This window comes from Pygocentrus nattereri, chromosome 23, assembly GCF_015220715.1.
Source record: "Pygocentrus nattereri isolate fPygNat1 chromosome 23, fPygNat1.pri, whole genome shotgun sequence".
NCBI classification, from domain to species: domain Eukaryota; kingdom Metazoa; phylum Chordata; class Actinopteri; order Characiformes; family Serrasalmidae; genus Pygocentrus; species Pygocentrus nattereri.
This window is the reverse complement of record NC_051233.1, coordinates 22589239-22603170: the sequence shown is the minus strand read 5'-3', so window position 1 is coordinate 22603170 and position 13932 is coordinate 22589239. Positions and strand designations below refer to the sequence as shown.

The 13932-nt window shown below is 40.6% G+C and overlaps 1 protein-coding gene across 11 annotated transcripts in view; it reads left to right on the top strand.

Annotated features, from left to right (window-relative positions):
• The window catches only part of dab2ipb (DAB2 interacting protein b), a 250907-nt gene that overhangs the window by 144626 nt on the left and 92349 nt on the right, over positions 1 to 13932 (top strand). Inside the window, exon 1 of one of the 11 annotated variants that reach the window (XM_017698912.2) lies at positions 11218 to 11378. The exons of 9 other annotated variants lie outside the window; for them this stretch is intronic. The gene's annotated coding sequence lies outside the window, so the exon portion shown is untranslated. Of the gene's footprint in view, positions 1 to 11217; positions 11402 to 13932 lie in introns of those variants that run through there. One more of the 11 variants, XM_037533225.1, reaches the window with a different exon arrangement.

Genomic DNA, 13932 nt, shown 5'->3' with positions numbered 1-13932 from the left:
GTAGTTTATTTCTTGCCAATTTTGGACCCAGAAGGAGAACCTCTGTTTTGTTACTGTTTAGTAGGAGGAAGTTCCGTAACATCCAGTGTTTCACGTCTTTTACACAGTCCTGCATTTTCTTTAATCTGTATTTGTCATCAGGCTTGGCTGATATGTACAGTTGTGTATCGTCTGTGTAACAATGAAAGTTAATGCCATGGTTACTTATAACTGTGCCTAACAGTAACATGTATAGTGTAAATAATAATGGTCCTAAAATAGAGCCTTGTGGAATTCCAAATCTTACTTTTGAATAATTGCAAGATAAATTGTTTACACTGACGAAATGATAATGTTCTTTTAGGTAAAATTGGAACTGTCCCTGATAGGGCTGTCCCTGTGATTCCCACCATATTTTTCTAACCTTTCTATGAGAATCTTGTGGTCTATTGCATCGAAAGCTGCGCTGAGGTCAAGTAGCACTAACAGGGATACGTAGCCTTGATCAGAGGCAAGAAGAAGATCATTAGTTATTTTAACTAGAGCCGTCTCAGTGCTGTGATGTGGCCTGAATCCAGATTGGAATTTCATATATATGGTTCTTATGTAGATATGAACCATGTTGTTGTGCCACAGCCTTTTCTAAGATTTTAGCTATAAATGGTAGGTTAGAAATAGGCCTGTAATTTGACAATACGCTAACATCAAAATTTGGTTTCTTGATCAGGGTTTGATAACTGCTAGTTTAAAAGCTTTGGGTACATGGCCCAGACTAAGGGACGAGTTTACTATAGTTAAAAGAGGGTTTATAATAACTGGCAGTACTCCTTTGAGTAATTTTGAGGGAATTGCATCGAGTGTGCTGGTTGTGCAATTTGCAGAGGAGATAATCTTCTCTAGTTCTAGCTGTGGGATTGGGTAAAAAGTTTCCAGCCTTTTTTCTACAACTGTGTTTTGTTTTATATCAGATAATCAGATGACAGCCAAGTTGGATTAAATACTGTGGGTTGAATTTGTTGTCTAATATTTAAAACTTTATTATTAAAGAAGTCCATAAAAACTTCACTGGTGAGAGTTGCCGGAATTTGTGGTTCAGTACCTGCCTGATTTTTTGTGATTCGGGAAATCACACCAAACAGAACTCTAGGATTATATTTATTAATCTCGATCAGCGAGGCCAGATATGCTGAGCGAGCTTTAGTGAGAGCATTTCTATACTCTATAAGGATGTCCTTCCAGGCAGAGTGGAACACTTCCAGCTTGGTTTGTCGCCATGTCCGCTCTAGTTTCCGAACTGTTTGTTTTAAGGTATGGGTTTTATCGTTGTACCATGGGGTGAGCTTTTTCTGCCTTATTATTTTTATTTTAAGTGGCGCCACATTTTCTAAAGTAGATTGGAAGGTATTTTCTAAATAATCGGTTAGTAAATCTAGCTCCATTGGGTCTGATGGAGTGAAAACTGGCATTGACACTTCTGGTAGGTTTTCTATGAATTGTAGGGTGGTAAAAGGTTTTATTGAACGCTTTTTGAATACAGATATTATGGCCAAGTCATAGCTCATACCAAATTAGGTAATGGTCAGAGATTGCTGAGGTTTGCGGTAGGATGTTAAGCTTGTCTATGTTAAGATCTAGTGTCAAAACTAAATCTAACGTGTGACGACAGTAGTGTGTAGGCCCTGTTACATTTTGGGTAATACAAACAGAGTCTAGAATTGAAGTAAATGCCTTTTCTAGTGGGTCATTTGCCTTGTCAAAGTGAATATTACAATTTCCTAAAGTTATTACTTTATCATTGCACACAGCCAGGTTTGCAGCGAAATCAGTAAATTCTTTTAAAAATACAGAGTAGGGCCCTGATGGTCTGCGTTCTTTTTTGTGACCGGGTTTGTAACGTGAAAGGACCTCAAAGGAAGTGAAATTGTCACATTGTTTCTGACTAATATCTAGAGTATTTTTGTAGATTACAGATACTCCACCTCCCTTGCCTGATAATCTTGGCCTATGTGCATAATTATGGCCTGTGGCTTCATTTAAATATTCAATTTCATTGAATATTTATCTGGTCTAACCCATGTTTCAGTGAGACAGAAAATGTTACATTTATGCTCACTTATAATTTCATTAAAGATGACTGCTTTTTAGTTTAGTGATCTTATATTAAGTAGTCCAAACTTTAGATCTAAGGTGTTAGTGCTATCATCAGAATACGGATATGTGTTGATTAGGTTGTTTAATATCTCTTATTAGCTAACAGTCTAAGGTTGCCTCTAATGTCTGGTGCTCTGGCTCCCGGTAAACAGCCAACTGTTACTGCTGGCACCCCTAAAGTAGTAGCTAATTTCACATGTCAGACAATCGAGTCTCCTATAATCAGGGTACTTTTAACAGGTGTGGGTGCTTCACTGAGCAGGGCAAACCTGTTTGTCAGGCGAATTAGAGGAGCGTGGCATTCCAGTGGGCTAGCTTTGGCCTTAGCATTAGCTTTAGCTTTCCGGCTAGACCGCCGAGTCGTCACCCATTCACCCCGCTGTGAGGGCTCTAACACCGGAGTCAAGGGGGTGCTAACTCCCCCTAGAGCACCCGGAGCTGCTAACACTGAATCTTGCTGTCTGTCCTTTAATAACCCCCAGATGTGCACCTCTAGCTGGTCCACCTTCTCCACCAGAGATCTAACTAGCTGGCACTTAGCACAAACACAGCCACTATAATTATCACTAGAGGTGGAAAAGTAGGTTAAACTAAACATGCCACACTCTGAGCAGACAAAACAACCAGCAGAAGCCATGATATTTCAGGTACTTACCACTTTTGGTTGATTTAGGAGCTTATAGCACAAAACGTTGCCGCAGTGACGCGCTCTCAGCCGCTCGCAGTGACGCACTCTCGGTACAATAATAGATAATATTTCTCCCCCAACTGTTTAAACTCTCTTATATCCTCTTTAGTCCAACTGTACCTCACGACCATGGTTGTGCTTGTTTGTGTAAGATTCACTTGAAAGAAATTTGTGAAATTATTATAAATTTGTGTGCCAATTTCCCCGAAAATGAAAGTTTCCAGTGTAGGTTTTTGCAACATTTTAGTCATTAACCAACTTCTCTATTAAAGATAGAATAGAAAAATGTTTCATTCATAAAATAATACTGGCTGTACCCTTATCAATAGCCTGCTTCAAAAAAGTTTCTGAAGTGTTAAAACATTTTTTGTAAAAAAATAAAAAATAGATAAAAAAGATGAAAACTGTAGATGAAAATGTAGCTTGTGGAATGAACATGTATCTGCTGCATATACACAGTAACAAAATCCTAGGATTTGTTCAGAATTGTGTCTGATAGGTAATTAATTGATTTGTAAATGATTAGCTAAACAAGTTACCACAGGAACAGCCCATAATAACTGTAAAAACTCAATTACAGCCAGTTCTTTTTTGAAGTATTGATTTATATTAATGTAAGTCATAAAAAAAACACAAAAAATTATTCTCATGTACTCATGAACATAACTGAACTTTTAAACATGTTGGGTGATATCTTACATTACTGTCATATTTATTGCACTTTATATGCAGCTGCGTGAGTTTAACACACTCAGTGCTGCGGCAGATTTCATGCTTTTACGAGAAGCTGCTTCTATGGTACAGTGTATCCTCACACCACAGCATCAGGTCTCAAACTGAAAAATGACTTCAGTCTCAGGAAAAGCATGCCTCAGCTCTCATATGTCAGGAGAAAGGGGCCATCAGAAAATTACAAAAGGAAATGATAAAGCAACTTTAAAAAATGACACCTCAGCCCAAGTTAACTGTTTACCGCTCTTATTTTCCTCAGTAAGAGGACTTCATTACCGGCACAGGCTCTACCAATAGCTACAAATAGCTGTCTATATAGCTGGATAATTAATAGCTACTAATAGCTGCATAATTAATAATAATGGATAAATGTACAAAATATTAAATGTTAACGTCATATACTAAACTAAATAAAAAATAGCCAGCTAACAATTTAGTATTTCTGTGTTCTAGCTTCAGTTGTCTTACTAAGTTCGGTTAAGATATAGCAGGAGTTGCTTGTTCCTGTAGTTCCTTGGTCAATACCAGAGCAGGCAATCAAGAAGAGAATTCCTTGTGGGCCAATAATGTATATACACACACCAGGGCCAGATTAACACTTCCTGAGGCCCGGGGCTAATTACCAGGATGAGGCCCTTCATATGATGTTCTGACGCATGACCTCACACAAACCCACTGACACATCAGCGTACACAGTACCAATCTATGACAGACTACCGTTTAAAGTGAACTGGTATTATGATTTCAATTCAATTCACTTCAATTCAATTCATTTCAATTCAAGGGTAGCTTTAATATCATTACTGAATCGTTACTGAATAGTTTGCAAAAAAAACAAAACACATTTCCAGTAGATGGGGAGTAAGACAACCATTCTCTTGCCACCTTCTCTCCATTTCTGAGCGAGCGACTGAACAATGTTTTGCTCAGACATCGCTTCTGATTTTTATAGCTCCTTTCAGAAGCCGAAAAATCGGCATCTTTATGTTGACATTGTGTGGGTGCTTCAATTCCCTTTCCGACCCAATAGCTTCGCATCTCCTCATTAACTTCTCCCCAGCATGCAATATCTGTTGATATATCTATTTTCGCCCCTGCCTCAGAATCAACAGGCTCATCTGCTACATTACCCACTGGTTCTTCTCCATCACTTGTTTCCTCAGAGATTGTAGCACTATTGCTAGCAGACTGGCTAGTTGGGCTGGTTAGTTGGCTAGCGGTGGTTGGCTGCTGTCCATCACTGACAGTTGCCTCTTTGCTGGTGGTAGCTGCTACAGCAGGCTGACTACTCCACATGTTGGTTAATTTGGGTGTTTTCTGTAATAATTCTGTCGCTCTTTCCTTTTTTATTGATTGTAATTTTCGTTTTTTTGCTCCGCTCTCGTGTTTCCTTTGGCCCGACATTTTCGCTTGTTTCGTTTTTTTTTTTTCTATTAATTTTTGTCATTTGACATTCAGCGACCGGAGGCCCCCCTAGTGGCGAGGCCCGGGACTGCAGCCCTTTCAGCCCATTCTTTTAATCCGGCCCTGACACACACACACACACACACACACACACACACACACACACACACATATATATATATAAAACACTCTAACAAGCTATAAATGTAACAGGTGTATATCTGCAGTAATTCAGGGGTTAAGTTAGAGTTGTTAATTGATGCAGTCTTTACCATCGGACACAGGTCCTATCATATAACTAGTTAAGGAGGGTGAGGAGATATATGAGCAGGTGAGCAGTGAGAAATGTTGACAAGACGTTAATGTAGGTCACTTAGTTAACATTAGCATTCATTTGTAGCATATTGACTGCCATGATTACGCATTTAAGTCAAAAACTTTTCAGTATCTGGCCACCTTGTTTATCTCAGTATAGCAATATAAATCATAAATAAGAGTAAGAAAAGAGAAAGATACAAATGTGCAGATATCAGAAAAAGTTGTTGCTCAAAGGCAGTGCTGTGTGTGTGTGTGTGTGTGTGTGTGTGTGTGTGTGTGTGTGTGTGTGTGTGTGTGTTGTCTAGCTGGAGAAATACAGTTGGTCTGTAGGGTGGTCTGGTTTGCATCATATAACTCTGACTCTGCCTGTGCTTATATAAGCATTAGCATCTGTGGGTGGGGCTGAAGGTCAGCTAGTACCAGCATAACTTCTACATCAAACTAGACTAGCCCACCACTGCATACCTGTATGTGTATATATGTGCAATACATGGATGAATGTATGATGGAGAAAACAGCTTGAGAAGTTGCCACAGGAAGGCAAAAAACATGCATGCCTTTGTGCATTTGCCTAACGGCAAGTCATCTCTGCATAAATCGAATAAAATGAAGACATTTTATTATTAAATCGAGCAAATATTCGCCAGGTGGCCGGTCTGTAATAGGAAGGCTATTGCGAAGTCTGGAGCCTTGTGCCTCTCTCTTTCCATTCCTCAGGCCTCCATTATTTGCACTGCCTTTCTTCATTACATAAATACAGCAATTAACATTGATTTCCAATGTACTTCCTTTCTTACTATTCCCTTAAGTAGCAACTGGATCTCTCTCTCTCTCTCTCTCTCTCTCGTTCATCCATAATGCAGATGAAGGGTTAGATTCTGTCTTGGCACAGATGGCACTAAGACTCTTTAAGGTAAGATGATATCAAGCTCAGCTTAGCCATTTAACAAAGAAATCAAGCTGCTCTAAAGGACGGAGACAACAACAAGTAAGCGTGCAGCTTTGTTATTGTGTAACACAGGGTGGAGAACTGAGTTCAATACAAGCTGCTGATTTCCCTTCTCTGGCACACCTACTAAACCTGGCAATTCACTGATGAGTTCATTCAGCAAGAAAATCACCAAACTGTGGCAGAATTAATGTCTTTACAGCACAGAGCATGATTTAATCATGAAATCAAATGTCAGTACATTAATTCAAGAATATGTATATCTGATGATATCTTACACACCAAACACAGTTTTTTGTCTGATAAAAATGTGACGTTATTTTATTCACCCTCTGTTCAACTTTTACAAACTTTCGCCAGTAACATGAACTCACTGACCGATCACAGCTGTTGGCTTGACAACACCCAAGATGGAGGAGCTGCAGTGTTTTAGCAAATAGATCTTTTTCACAAATGTTTACAGGTTCACAAGGATCAGATTCTCCAAAAAGCAGCTCAAACAGGGCTCAGACTGGGCTACAAACAGCCGGGTTATAGCCTAAGTGGATATTCTCAGCTTATGAATGAAGCGACAAGATGGCTGTAACAGACCAGATACTCTCAGATGAAAAAAAAGGAAAGGCTTTAGTATTTGAAGGACAGTTCAGAATCAAACAACCAAAGTCAGGCCAAATCAAAACTGTGAGAAGAGTAAGTTTTGGCTGTGTCCCGAACACATACAACACTAATGAATGTGCTTCTAATAATGGTGCATCGCTTACACACAATTTAGTGCTGCAGTTTGGGACGGAGCCCTTTTCTCCTACCTTTCAAACAAAAAGTATGACCCAAACACAAGGTTGTATGTTAATTATGAAGTTGCGGCTGTGTTCATTATGGTTTGGAGACTGTGGCTCTGTCTAAAAGACAGGAGGCTGAGCTGGAGGTGGCGGAGATGAAGATGCTGAGGTTTTCGTTGGGAGTGACAAGGCTGGACAAGATTAGAAATGAGCAGATCAGAGGGACAGTGAAGGTGGAGCAGTTTGGAGATAAAGCCAGAGAGGCCAGGTTGAGATGGTTTGGACATGTGTTGAGGAGGAATAGTGGATATATTGGGCAAAGAATGTTGGAGATGGAGCTGCCGGGTAGAAGGAGAAGAGGTAGACCTCAGAGAAGGTTTATGGATGTAGTGAAGGTGGACATGGAGATGGTTGGTGTGAAAGTAGAGGAGGCAGTGGATAGGGCAAGATGGAGGCAGATGATCCGCTGTGGCGACCCCTAAAGGGAGCAGCCGAAAGAAGAAGAAGAAGAAGAGGCTGTGTTCATTTACCATTTGCAAGTGTTATAGGCTGTCAGTATAAGTGCCTCTTTTAGTAAATCTGGCCTTTGCCGCTAACTGTTCATTTCCAATTGATCCAATTAAGAGATCGGTATGATATGAGCGCCACATGCACCTAATCACAGTGTGTGGTGTTTAGTGAAGGATTTAGTAAAACATCTATATTAAAAATATGCCTTTATACAATGCAGTGTGAAGGAAGAGTTGTGTAGAGATGCATCAGCACATAGTTTTCGCTCATGTTATTCTCAGGCACTGTAAATCTGCTCTCAAGCTCGGATGCCTCTCCAGCAGGGGTTTTAAAGAATTCACAAGCTCAGATCACGCTGAGTTTTCACTGCTCAGGTCAGTTTCTTTGCGTATTTTCCCTCTCAAGCTGCAGAAATCCGATGTTGTCAAGGAAACAGTGATATCAGCTGGAATCTCAGCACGACTTTATTGCCTAATAAATTTTGTTTGATAAAAGGAGAGATTAATTCTCTGAAAAGGACGTAAGGAAGGCCTGAGCAGGAGACATTTTTAATCAAACTGTCAAGGCAGCACTGTTTTTCACAGCTTTGATTTGAATAATAAAAAGAGAGCCTCAAATATACATGCAGATGCTGTTATGACACTCTTAAAGTTGCTGTAAATTATGCATATTCCCATATTAATATGCACTTTTATGTTGAGGCTACTAACAGTACCATGAAGAAGAATTCAAATGAGTTATACATGTAAATTACACTAATCATTTTTACAATGTAGCATTAACATTGTTCTGAAATAGCTTTGACAAATGTGTGCATATTAGCTCTGTTCAAGAGCCCGTATTCTACGTCTCACATGTATTTGATAGTTTTTTCTGGGGTCACCTGATGATATGTGAGGTTTGTGAGGTTTTATGTATCAAATACAGTCCTAATTTAGTTCTTCATGAGTCGTGGTCATTTCATAACCTCTCTTCAACCCTTACAATTGAACAGGCTGTGAGTCTAAAACTCACAGATGCAAATGAGCTCTGCTCTGATTGGCTGCGCTGTATTGCGTCTCATTCAGAAAGCTGTCCAGACTAAAACCCTGCTTATAACTTCAGTATGGTTCAAAGTGGTAGGTTGAACAAGTACTCCGGTTTCCCCTCACAGTCCAAAGACATGCAGTCAGGCCAATTGGACATGGTTAAGTGCCCCTAGGTGTGAGTGTGTAAGTAAATGTGTCTGTCTGTGTGCCCTGTGATGTACTGACGACCGGTCCAGTATATCCTGCCCTCCGCCCGATGGCCGCTGGGATAGGCTCCAGCACCCCCGTGACCGAGAAGGAGAGGCAGCTTAGAAGATGTGTGTGTATATTTTACTTTATATGGGCCTTTAAAATAACAATAAGACCAAAATCAGTCCTTGTTGCATTTATTCAATAAAAGAATGTCATGATTCTCCACATGCTTTACGCCTCAGAAACAGTTGGATGTTTGTTTCCGGGCAGTGAAAGTGTGGAATATGAGACACAGACTACTTGTATAGTTACATATTTGTGCATTAGTTTGATGTGGGTGTTAATGTGTTTGTATTGATTATAGACTGAGCTTGTCTTTCAGCTCCCACACAGATCCAGACAGCTACATTCATCTGGAATGAAAAGCAGTAATTTGGCCAGCATCAATACCAGTGCATGTGAAAGGGAGAGAGAGAGAGCGAGCGAGAGAGAGAGAGAGAGGGGGAGAGAGAGAGAGAGAGAGAGAGAGCGAGAGAGAGAGAGAGAGAGAGAGAGAGACCCTTTTAATGAAGGGAGATTATGGAAAATGAGGTCAATAGAAAACAATGCCTTAAACCATTCTTTTTTCATCCGTCTCCATCTCTCTTCACTCCTTTCTACAATCACTCTCTCTCACCATCTCTCTTGCTCCCCGTCTCTCTCGCTCTTTCTTTCCCTCACCATCTCTCTCAACTTCCAGTCTCTCTCTCCTCTTTCTCCCTTTTCTTTATCTCTCTTATTGTCTACCCCCTCTCTTTCTTTTTCTATCTCTCTGCCTCTCCCTCTCTTTCTCTGTCTGCCTCTCTCTCTGTCCTTTCTCTCCCTCTTCTCTCCACCTGCCCCCTCTCATCCCTGCACTCTCTTCCTGTTTTCTCCCTCTCTCTCTCTCTCTCTCCCTCTCTCTCTCTCTCTCTCTCTCTCTCTCTCTCTCTCTCTCTCTCTCTCTCTCTCTCTGCTCTTTAAATGATTTAGGTGAACAGCAAATTGGTTTTAAATGCTGTGGGCTATTTAGAATTTAGGGCTGGGAATTTTAGAATGGCAGCCACACACACACACACACACACACACACACAAAAAGTACTGTGTCATCCGACTCATGGTGGAGCGTGATTTTCTCCTCTCTCTCAATGAGGAGAGCTGTTTGAGGTGCTGTTTATCTGATGGGGACAGTTTTGGTTGTCTACCAGCTCTTGCTTGGTGCTTAGGAGTATCATTTTCTCTATACTGTTTAAATAATGTTCTAAACTCCTGTTTACTTCCCCAGTCTTAGTGTGGAAATTGAACACATGATGAATGATACTCTCAGTGCAGGCCTCAGCATGCTGCATCCTCATATTTATTGCCTTTAATTGAATAGCTGGAAGGCTTTTCATACTCCACTTTAACAGCCTCGCTAAACTCTTCTTTTATCCATCTTGAAAATTAATCATTCCAGTGTTACAGGGAAGCGGCTCTCTTTCATTTGAACTGAGAGGACTGTGAAGTTTCCTTAGTAACCTTTGATCCTCTGGTTTGACATGAACTTCCTGAAGTTCTTTCAGGCTCACTTTAAAATAATTAATAAGAGGCGTCCTCCCTCTAGACTTCTATTAAACAAGTCCTCTGTAAAGTCCAGGCTTTCACAAACTGTCCTGTTTTAAACTCAGCCAACGTCACTGCTGCTGTTTTAGAACTTGTGTTAATGTAAAATGGTCCCAAGAGCAGCAGTTTCATCTTCATGCTGTAGACACACACACACAGCAAGGATGGATAGAAAAAGAATGGAGAAAGAGGTTCTGTTTTATATGCTATAAACACAACTAATGTAATACTGAGAGAGAGAGAGAGAGAGAGGGAGAAGGAGAGAGAGAAGGAAAGAGAGAGAGAGAGGGAAAGAGAGCAAGAAAGAGAAGAGTGAGACAAAGAGGGAGAGGTGAGAGAGAGACAAAGAGAGAGAAAGCGAGAAAGAAGATGGAGAGAGAAAATGGGGGAAAGAAGTGAGACAGAGAGACAGAAAGAGGTGTGAGAGAAAAGATAGAAAGAGAAGACAGAGAGAATGAGAATTAAGTATGACAGGGAGAGGTGACAGAAAGAGGGAGAGAAGGAAATAAAATGGAGAGAGAAAAAAGAGAAAAAGGGGGTGAAGGAAAAGTAAGAGACAAAGAAGAGAGAAGCGAAAAGAAAAAGAGGTGGCGAGAAAAAGATAGAGAGGCAGTGGAGAGAGGAGTGAAGCATTTTACATGCTATAAACACAGTTAATGTGAATACAGACTGAGACAGAGAGACAAAGTGAGAGAGAGAGAGAGAGAGAGAGAGAGAGAGAGAGAGAGAGAGAGAGAGAGAGAGAAGAGAGGACAGTGGTCCAGGAGGGGGCAGCAGAGAAAGCGGGAGAGCAGATGAGCCAGAGTGTGTGTATGTGTGTGTAGACTGAGCCCCGCCTCCCTGTAAAAGCAGGAGCTCTGAGAGAGTGAGAGAGAGCGAGGCATAGAGAGAGAGAGTGGAGCTGTGAGAAGGACTCTGCACTCGTCCGCTGCTCTCTCTCTCTCTTCATCCTCCTCCGCGCTCCTTCCTCTCCTTTCCAGCGTCTCTGTCCCGTCTCTGATCACTGCGCACGGTTCAGATCATGCCTGGTGAGTGCTGCCCCTTCTGACAGGTCAGTGAGCGGTGTGTGCGCATGGGTCTGTGGAGGTTGTGGTGAATAGGAGTGGCTCTGAGGGTCCAGTATGCTGAGCCATCACAGGCTCCTCCACACATGCTTTCATCTGCAGAATCACTGCCTGAGAGCCAGTGCGCGCCTGCTCAGTGCTCAGTGCTCTGTGTGTGTGTGTGTGTGTGTGTGTGTGTGTGTGTGTGTGTGTGTGTGTGTGTGTGTGTGTGTGTGTCTGTGAGACAGGGAAATTATCTGACAGGGAAATTCTGACAGGTCACTACATGAATCATGTGTGTGTTTGGGTCTGTGTTGGGTGGAGGGAGGTGTTTAGTCTCTGAGTCTCAGTCGTTTGGCTTCTTTTACTAGATGCTGTTGCATATAAATGAATTGAATGTAAACCTGAAATGAACTGTTTTTCAAACTGGCACATACAGAATTTTCCAAACAGTTAACATCTTGTAGCGGAACTTCACCATTTTTTCGAAGTTTCTTAATAATTAAATGGTTAAGATCACACTGGCTCAGATTTCATTACAGTGGTGGTGATAGGAACCAGGCATCAACTATGTCTGCAACACAAATATAGCCATTTTATTCACAATCCAAACAAACCTGTGAACCTACATGCCTTCTGAGATGCTATACTGCATGTAATGTTGATGATGGTAAAATAGTTGTACATCTGAAAAAATCTTTGGGGACAATGCAATGCGTTTAATCTTTCTGCTGTGAATGTATTAATATATCAAACAGTATCTCAAAACGCACCAGGGAGTATATTTGTAACCATTTCATGTAATAACCTTCTGTGAGAGAGCTTTTAGAGGCATTAAACACATCAGACGTCTGGTTCCTATCACCACCACTGTAAACAATACTGACAGTTAAGTTTCTGTAGAAAGAACATTTCACACCAAACCACTCTGAGTGACTCTGAATGACTTTGATTATGAAGAATTTTTGAAAAGAATTGGTGTAATTCCCCTTTAAAGCATTAAGGTTCAAGCTTTAAGGTGGCGGATGTTGTAGGTTGTTTTGTGGCTGTCGTGTTTGGCCACTGCTCACTGGCATGAAGTGATGAACTTTACCCCACTGCTGTATGAATCGTGAGGTTATTTTAACTTGAGCCAAAGAACTGTCAATAACATATCAGTGTTATATAAGCCACCGATCCCATGCATTTGTGTTATATTCTAGCCAATCTGGTGCCCATCTAAGCTCTTTTATGATGGGTTCGGTTAAATTCAGCAGCAATTAAAATTTAAACCAATCCAGAATCAATTATTGAATTTAAAGGGGCCACATAGTGGGGGCACTCATGGGCTGGAGGGTAGGGAACCAGCCCTGTGACAGGAAGGTCGCCAGTTCGATCTCCTCGACTGACGGTCCATGACTGAAGTGCCCTTGAGCAAGGCAGCTAAACCCCAACTGATGGCTCTGAATTCAATGTGTGTACAACTGAACACTTTTTTGAAGCAATATGTAAACACTGTTAAAGGTTCCACAGTCCAAATATAGAATCGAAGCTACAAACACAACCTCTTATGAATTCATTCTTATTGTGATGTCACAAAAACCAAATTTTTAATGTATCACTGCCGTCCAATGAAAAACATGTATCTCCATTTTTTGCGATTTGTACTTTTCTGCATCGTTTGAACTTGGCAGCTGATCTTTACACTGGGTGAAAATTTCATGATGATTGGACGAGTAGAAATGCTCCAAAACTGCTTAGAAAAAAAACTTTTTCTATTAACTTACATTGAAAGTAAAGAAGGTTTTTGCCCTCTCCTGTAAAGATACTTATTTTTCATTGGACAGTGACGATATACTTGCCGAGATTTGGATGGGTGAAAATGTTGCTTTTGTTCATCTGAATTGTTAGTTCGCTTTGCATCATACAAGGCCAACAGTATAACTGACTGAACCGATAGCACTCAAACTGTTAGTCTTTAGAAGTTGCAGTTTTCAACAGCGATAACAAAAGTGTGCGGTAATTTGATTTCAATTGTTTCTCACTCGCTGGTCATTGAAAGAAGCAGAGAAATTCTGGTGAAATTACAGGTTTTAAACCATAGATGTAGGTAGATGAGGAGATATTGTATTATGATGTGAATTGGATGAAAAGTTATTATTGTATTTGCAGGCTTTTGCTCCAGAGAATAAAACTGTTCTTTATATTTTTCACGTCTTTGTCAATGGGTTGACATTGAAATACAGTACTGTGCAGAAGAAAGACCACCCTTCATTTCTTTGTTTTACTAGAGGAAGCACCCATTAAATATAAGGAATATTTCAGCAGATACTAATACAGCGGAGATTTGATACAAAATTATCCACTTGCACAAAGAAGTGAAAAGTGAAAGGAAATAAAAAGAGTTTCCAAAACTGGAATTCAAAAAATGACATAAATCAGACCCCTAACAACCAAGCAAGAGCGGTTAGACCACCAAAACAGACCCCATCAGATAAATAGTACTTAAATCTTTCATCTTTGAGATAGAGGAGAAAATCAAGCTTTGAAAAAATCCACA